We start from the raw sequence: 8,318 nt of genomic DNA, 5'->3' as shown, positions 1-8,318 counted from the left end.
ATCAAAAAATGAGAAGATATTTACCCAAATGCCCGATTAACACAGATGTGCGTTTCTTTGACATGAATGTCGTGACAGTCCGGGGGAATATTTGAGAAAATAAAACCAAACAAATCACTCAAATTAAGAAGCAACTAAGTCGTATAATCCAGTTCACCCTCATTGATTTATCCACTGAAAACATTTCTTACTGGCATGAAGCACTTAGCAGGTGGGGGTCTGGTTAAGTGTATCATCTTTATATATATATATATATTTATATTTATATATAAAGTGTGTGGGTGTGAGTCAGAGAACCAGCTTCGGCCTGCGCTGAGTAGCAGAAAACCCACTCCTGTGCCCAACTCAGCACAAGAAACACAATGAAAACATTCAGCTGTGCTCCTCAAGATTGTTTTTGGCCACAGAAGCCCTGTCGAAGGAAACACAAGCCCACCTCCACCGTATATTCTACTTTTTGTCTGCTGAAACCTATGGATTTTTCTTTCCTGTCTGCGGTGGAACCCGCGCGCAGCAGCGTGTGCCAAATGTTACTTAATTAAAACTTCACTTTATTGGGCGCTCTTTTGCAACAGCTTTTGTACGTTCGGATCGTGGGACGGAGGAGGAGGAGGACAAGCGGCTAATTGCTTAACTTCTATTATTGATTTAATGTTCTTAAGAGGGTTTTGGCAGCGCTGGCGCTGGGCGAGCGATGGTGACGACAGTGGAAAATCAACCTGGCCCCCGGTGTTTTTCAGTCTGCCTGGCCGCAGCCCGGCCAGCGCTGTGGTCAGACCTCGGTCCATAGAAAGTGATGATTAGTTTGTCTTACCTGACCGCTGACCAGAGGAATCCACAGGAGTTCCAGTAAGTGGGGCTTCAGACACCGGCGGAGAGGACAAGTTTTTAATTTCACCGTGTAACCACCTGTCCGTCTGTCTGTCTGCCTGAATTTACTCTTCATTTCGGGCTCACCGGCGGGGATCCTGCAGGCCCTAAAAATCCAACAAGTGCCCTTTTTCTCACCGCTGACGTACTTTCTTACAGGCTTCTCTTACTTCTAATTAATGCTCAAACCTCAAACATGGACAGGGAATCATATTCACCAATGTGAATATTGTCCTAAGTGCAGAGTGTATTGTGGCGTGTTTCCACCGAGTGGAACAGTCCGGTACGGTACATGTTTTTTTTGTGTTTCCATTTGGAATAGTATCAAAATGACCGACATCAAAGGTTCCATTTTTGGCCCCCACGACAGGTCAGCTGATTGGGCGACCAAAAAAGCACCACTCCGTTGTAACCGGTGTTTTTTCAACGCCCGCAGTCTATTCTCATACAAAGTTCACCTCCTTTGTTGTCCGTGGCACAGCGCCACACAGAGGCATTCACGAAATGTCAGATTGTCACTTAAGAAAGCAATTGTTGAAATTTAAACTGACCTGTCCTTTGAAGAAGCGCCGCAAACCAAAGACCCCCAGCTTGAAGACCTCCAGAACAAAGATGAGGGTGAGAAAATGCAGTTACAGATCTCCAGTGCCTCGTCCAACTCCAAGTGAAATGATGTCAAAGATGAACAAACTGCACAATTATTTTCAGTAAACTCCGGGGTTCTCCAGCCCTCAACAAGCAGGGACTCGAACCGGCAACCCTTCAGTCACAAGTCAAGTTCTCTTTCCGCTTAATATAAGATATCTATCTCCAAAAGTGGCATAAATTCTTCGAAAAAACATTTAAAACGGGGATGAAGGTTTTCTTGTCGATGTTTTTCCAGGAGAGTTGTACTTTACTTTATGTCGTCTGCCTGAAGGCAGTGAGTGGAAAGAGTGGTGGAGGTGGTGATGATGAGCAGGTTATACCAGGAGGAAGTTGTTGAAGGTGTGAACTGATTCAATAAGTCAGCGGTAGACCGAGATGAAGATGTCCTTTTTGACCTGGAAGGTCCTGACGTTCCTCAGCAGGTAGAGCGTGCTTTTGTGGAAATGGATTCAGTGTGCTGCAAGACAGACAGGCAGACAGGCAGACAGGCAGGTGTCTACTTCTGGTTCCAAGGTTTGAAAAAGCCTAAACCAGCCATGCTGGTAAACTAAATGTGGGGATTTAGCTTTAGTGGGGATGTAGCTCAGTGGTAGAGCGCATGCTTTGCATGTATGAGGCCCCGGGTTCAATCCCTGGCATCTCCACAGTTGTGTGTTTCTGGTACTTACTGAGTCTGATATGGGGCCACTGTAACGAAGCAATTTCCTTCAGGATAATAAAAGGATTCTGATTCTAAATCTAATCTATGGGAAGGATTGCACTTCGGACATTAACTCATAAGCCTCAAAATGTCCGTCTGGATTGTTTGCTTATTTTAACCATAATAAGGCCAGAAAATGATCCTGTCACTACGTGTTTTTGCCCATTTTTCCTGAATAACTGCTAATATCTGGCAGTTATTTTCAATTTACTGCATGCTAAAATAATGTTTTAACAATTTAAAACGAAGAAAAACAAAAAGTATTGTTTAGAGAAAACACTGTAGTTGTACGTGAACACCAGATTGTGTTAAATTTGAAATTTTGAACTGTATAAAACATGTTTAAAATGTCCAAAAACAGGCCAAAAAGTTAAAGTGAAAGTGGATGGTTGTTTGTGTCCATGTGTGTCCCTTTGATGGACTGGCGAACCTTCCGGGGTGTGACGCCGCCTATCGCCTTATGTCACCCCCCCGCGACCCTCATGTGGAGGATGAAGTGGTAGAAGATCAATAGATGTTAAACTTCCACATACTTTAAATAGAACCGTAAAATACATTCAATGGGGCAAAATAAAACTGATAAGGACACGGGGGAAACAGACTGACTTTTCAAGACAATACATGAGTTAAATTGAACCACTTCATTCTGTCTCTGTGAAGCTTTGAAGACAATTCTAGGATCCACGTTATAAATGTTCTTCTTCGTCATCATCAGCACCTAAATACGCATTACACTACAATTCAGGCTCTAACCAGTGTCCATTTTTATGACCTGCGGCCAAAACTATCAGCAAACATTGCTGTTGGTGACCGGCCGCGGAATCGAGAGCCTCATTACCTGTGCGGCTGCTCCTCGGCACAGTCCACCTGACTGTCTGACGGCGTCTCCTTACGCCGCCGACTGCTGTTCAGGATTAATGAGGGCCAATGAAAGCAGTCGCCCTCCCCTCCCTCACCCTCCTGCTCTCCCCCCCTGCACCAGCCGGAGCCAAGGCCGGCCGTAGGCCTCATTATTAAAAGCAATGGCCAGCACTCAGGCTCTGTCTGTACAAACATGCGGCGACGGCGTTGGGAGGGAAAGGGAAAGCGGTTCGCGGGGGGATGAGGTTTCAATAAACGTCAGCCAGCGTCGACTCTGTTTGGACGGCAAATTATTGCTGGCTGACGCTCTTATTATTTTACAACCATAGATCGCTGTTGAGAGAAAAGGTAGAAGGCGAGCAAAGAGAAAGAGAGGCACGAGAGGACGGAGGGGACGAAAAAGAAACTCTGGACGGGCGCCTCGGGGGGAAAAAGAGTTATAATAATCTTTAAAAATATTACTGGAGTGGCCACAGCTTATGCTAAGAATAGGCAGATAGAGAGAGAGCAAAGTGCCTGTGGATGATTCTGGTGGAGATAGTGAGAAGTAAAAAGGCCAAGTGAGGAGAGGAGAGAAGGAAAGGAAGGGACCATGTGAGAGGGTTATAAAATCAACACCTCTAATAAACATAACTTACTGCTGCTTCATTACTTTTGCTGGGGAATAAAACGTGAAATTTGCCTTAAATACAAAGGTGTGAGCGCGCCGTCGACCGTATATGCTCAAACAAATGAGGAAATTTGATGAAGGTTATTAACGGAAATCTGCAGCCACACATTATGCTACACATTAACCTGACCCATCTTTAGTGCACCTGATTCATTATTTTCTATGAGGACACGCCTTCAATGAAAATAACTCGACTTTTTCCAATGCAGTGAGTGTTTTCAGGGGTCAAAGAAGTAGGTCAAAGAGGTCAAAGCTCTTTTTGCTGACCTCAGAAAGTTTCTTTTTTTACGGACAAAGGGAAAGCGGCGCTGGTAATTTCTCGTCTTTGATTTCTTTCTTCGCTAAATGCGTTAATTCATTCAGTGAAGCTGCAGCAACTTCAGTTATATCAGCAGCTCCCAGGGTTTTTTCATGCAGGGTATTTTTTGGTTTTAGATGCTCCATTTTAATCGGTGTCTTATAGTGGTAACTTGGGACTGTGTAGATTCATCGGCTGTTCATTTGTGAATTTCCATCAATATTGATTGCCGATCATCGCACAAGACTGTATTTGCTGATACAGACACAAATAAAAAATATTTTGTGAATTTTAAACCAATTTTTTCAAGAAAAATTAAATTCTGCTGTTCTATAATTATGTGTAGTGCTCACAGTAGGTGAGGCAAAAGTCTGTGTCGCCACAGAAGCATAAGGAAGTTAGCTGTTGACATTCAAGCGTGTTTCATTTCTGCTTTGATCTATTATTGTCAATAATTTGCTTCTTCAACTAAGTTGAGCAATGTTGTAGTTTGCGCTTGTCTGCCTGTTATTTCCGCTATTTTTCCATATGTCGAAGTAAAACAGAGGTTTTAGTTCGTAATTTTTTTTCCCTGAATCTGTTTCTCCTGCAGTCAGTGGCTTTTAACCTTTATTGATACAAAAAAAAGAACATTTTAAGCAATATTTCAAGACCTTTTTCAAATTGAATCCATCTATTTTTATGTGCAAATAGTCTGAAGGTCTCTAAGGCAGTTATTTTTTAAATGATAGAGGAGTTCTTTGTGTCTGTTGGAAAAGAACCACACGAATATTCTTATCTGCTATTCTTATCCACAAAGAATTTAACTCAACATAGTATTTTTTCTGTTCTGTTACTGATACAGAGCCGAGCTACAGGTGCATCCACTCTCGTTCTTCTCCATATTTGCCTGATATGTCATAATATTTGTTCACACAGACCATTTCTTGCAGCTTGTGTTTTACCAAAGTCCAAAAATGATGTGAAGCGTATAAAAAGGCAGCGTGGATCCACAGGAAAAGCGGCTTTTTCTGGACTGTTCTCTTGTGTTGTTTCAGACTGAAACATCTCAACGTGATGTACAGAGATTTGCGGTCCAGAGAGACTGAATTCCTTGTGTGAACAATTTCTCCAATGACAAATGCTTGGGATTAGCGCGCAGATGGAAAATTGTGAGCACAAATGGACGTTTCTAACTACTTCTTATTACTCAGAGATGTAACAGAGATGTTAACACGTTTCTGTGTGGACGTTCGCAACGACCCGTGCAAAACAAGCCCCCTTAAAAAGTGTCGCAATCGGTTACTTTGCATGTCTGCGGTTGTAAAAACCTTCAGAGCATCCGCGCGTACCTGACGGCAGCCCCCACTGTAAAATGGGATTCTTTTATTGTACCTCAATAAAAGAATCTCGGACGTCAGTGTTTACCCTCCGTTTGATATCGAGCACAGAAAAAGAGGGAGAGAAAAAGGTGAAACTTACAAGAGTCGTGGTCTCGGTCGCGATCCCTGTCGCTGAATTAAAATGCAACATTATATGCCAATGGCCAAGGTTAGGCCGTGTTAGCCGGGGCGCTGTTACGGGCACTTTTCGAGCCTCTCAATTGTGGTAATAAATTGAGTCTGATGGCTAATTTTAGGTGAAACTCAATACCGCTGGCTAAACTATGAGCCAGGGGGGACCATTTAATCAAAATATGTCTGGCACTGCCGCCAATATAGAAACAAGCTGAGGAGAGAAGGGGGGGGGGGGCAGAAAAAGGATTTTAGAGTAAATATATATTTCCAAAAAACGTGTTTTAAGGGATACTGTAGCTTCTGTCAGTCAAGTGGAAAGAGTTAACAAACTGTGGGAGGTAACAATCTGTGATTTAAAATCCTAAATGTCCACAGGGCTCAGTTAAGTAGAGAAAACAGCAGTTAAATTAGGTGTTACATCAAACAAATCAGGCCTGTGCACAACACTCGTGCATGTCTGTGTATTTACTTACACAACGGCAGAGCCAAACTTCCAGTATAGAGCATTATTTGTCACCGGAGTTCGACGAAAAACCTCTCTGTTAAAGGTCCAGTGTGTAACGTTTGGGAGGATTTACTGGCAGAGGTTGTATATAGTGACCGTAAGTATGTTTATATAGGTGTGTAATCGCTTTAAAATAAAAAATCATTTGGGTTTTTTTTTAGTTTACTATGCTTGCAGAGGCGGCCATTTTGTGCCACCATGTTTCCACTGCAGCCCGACAGAGGTTTGAGGTGGAAGCTTACTTTTTGCAAATGAAGAATAACTCTTCAGGATGAAAAAAAATATTTATTGTTAACATCAGTCAAAAAATGACATCAGAAGCGTAATTTCACCGCATAAAATATTTAACCAGAAAAATTTTTCCCCTGCCCCCTAATAATGATTGTCTGAAGCATGAAAAGCCGATCAATTGGCCGATAAACCCAGAATCCCCTGTTTTAAAGTGGAAAAAGTCAGTTTGATGGTATTCCAGACGTTTGTGTTTGCGGAAGTATTGAAATTTCTGAGGGTCAGTGAATGCACTTCATGGCCTCCCCTCTAATCTCAACATGCTGTGGACCCAGCATTATGAACACTAGCTCTCATGTGGTGCCGGCCACTGATTGGTCAGAGAGTGTCGCCACTGGAAGAGTCACAAGCGCGACGTCCGACACAAGAATCAAAGTGAACGATGCTGAACTCGGTTAAAAAAGACTTCAAAATCCTGAAAACATGCGTTAATCTCCAACATTTAGCAAAGGAAATGTGTAAAATCTTTTTGGGAGTCTGTGCTACTGTCATGCAGGAAGTACTGCACGATTCTTTTTAATGAACTGATTCGAATGATTCAGTTACACCGAAAACAGCTGCTTTGCTCGTCCCTAGCTGTGCCATGGCGATTCCACCCACGTTGAGGTGGTACCAACTCGAGTAGAGTAGAACTGTATCATGGTAAAGTGCCACAAGTCAGTGTTATAGAACATTTGTGCAGTCTATTCATCACGTCATCTTCATCATGAAACAAAAAGATTGTTTACGAAATTAACACTGATTAGAGCGAATAATTCCGCCGACCCTTGAGCCTCCATGAAGTGAGTTTCAGCTTCCCACAGCTTCTCTGTTTCCCTGCACTCACTAAATCACTTTGTGGAAGTATCTTTTAATTAGGTAAGGGAGACCAAAGATCTCCGCGGGGGCGTCTCGCGTACTAAGAGCCACGTCTCGGCCCCGCGGCCAGTGACACTCACAATAAACACGCTGATATTTAATCATTAGGCGAGAGAGAGAAAGAAAAAAAAACCTGCAGCGGACGTTTCTAATCTGCTCCAGCGGCGAGAAAAGTGAAAAGTTGCACGGCACGCAGAGAGGGGAGCCGTGAACTCTCGGTGTCGACCGTGCGCCTGCGGGGTTTTCGGTGGCAAACCCGAGAGGTGTAGCGTTGCATAGCGGGAGGCCCTTAGCATGCCACTGCAATTAATGTATTGTCTTACTTAATAAGAGGGGAAACGTTGGAATGATTAGTGAGGACTGTGGCGTCGTGCACTCCGGGGTCGGCGGGAGGATTAGTTACCGAGGTGGTGCCGAGGCTCTCGTACCAACTGCTGAGCTGCACTTTGAGAGGAGAATCCCGTTAAGTGGTGTTTTTGTCAGGTTTTAGATTCAAAAACGTCAGCTTCACTGGAAACTGTGCAAATATCCTTGGATTCAAACTTGATTAGCGTTTATTTAATAGCTCCTGAAGGAGACGTTTCTTCTAGATTGGACCACAAACTGTTTGTTAGTGCAATAATTAAAGTTCATTCAGGTGATTTTCTTTGTTTTTATCACCACAGTTAAAGCCAAAGACCAAAAACAACAAGAAACACATCCAAAACAAGTATTTGATGTGTATTTCAGCTTCTACTAATGTCTAAAATATCTAATATAAATGGTATTATTTGTTAATTACAGTGATAATAAATTGTATATAATAGTATGGGCTTAAAAGCAATGTACGCGTTTGTGTATTATTATTATTTTTTTGAATACAGATGAATTTAAATTTAGATTTTAAAGGTAAACTGTGCAAAATGTAGCAGCATTTATGAGTGAAGTTGCACATTGTTCTAAGTCAAAAGATATTTACTTGTCCCTTGTGGGCTACTGTAGGAACATGGTGGTCCAAATTCATACAATCAGAAGATTGTACACTCATTAAAAAAGTGTGTGAAATCATTGAATCTTTGAATTCGGAAAGAAAATTTGCAGCTAAATGTTACATATTGTGTCTTTAATGGTGCAAAAAGTCATAT

The 8,318-nt window shown here is 42.4% G+C and overlaps 1 non-coding gene across 1 annotated transcript; it reads left to right on the top strand.

Annotated features, from left to right (window-relative positions):
- Positions 1 to 2,090: 2,090 nt before the first annotated feature.
- On the top strand, positions 2,091 to 2,162 carry trnaa-ugc (transfer RNA alanine (anticodon UGC)). Its single transcript has one exon. It is a non-coding gene; the product is annotated as a tRNA-Ala (tRNA).
- Positions 2,163 to 8,318: the final 6,156 nt, after the last annotated feature.

This window comes from Solea solea, chromosome 21 (assembly GCF_958295425.1).
Source record: "Solea solea chromosome 21, fSolSol10.1, whole genome shotgun sequence".
NCBI classification, from domain to species: domain Eukaryota; kingdom Metazoa; phylum Chordata; class Actinopteri; order Pleuronectiformes; family Soleidae; genus Solea; species Solea solea.
Note: the sequence above shows the minus strand (reverse complement) of the source record. Positions and strands in the feature narration are given on the sequence as shown.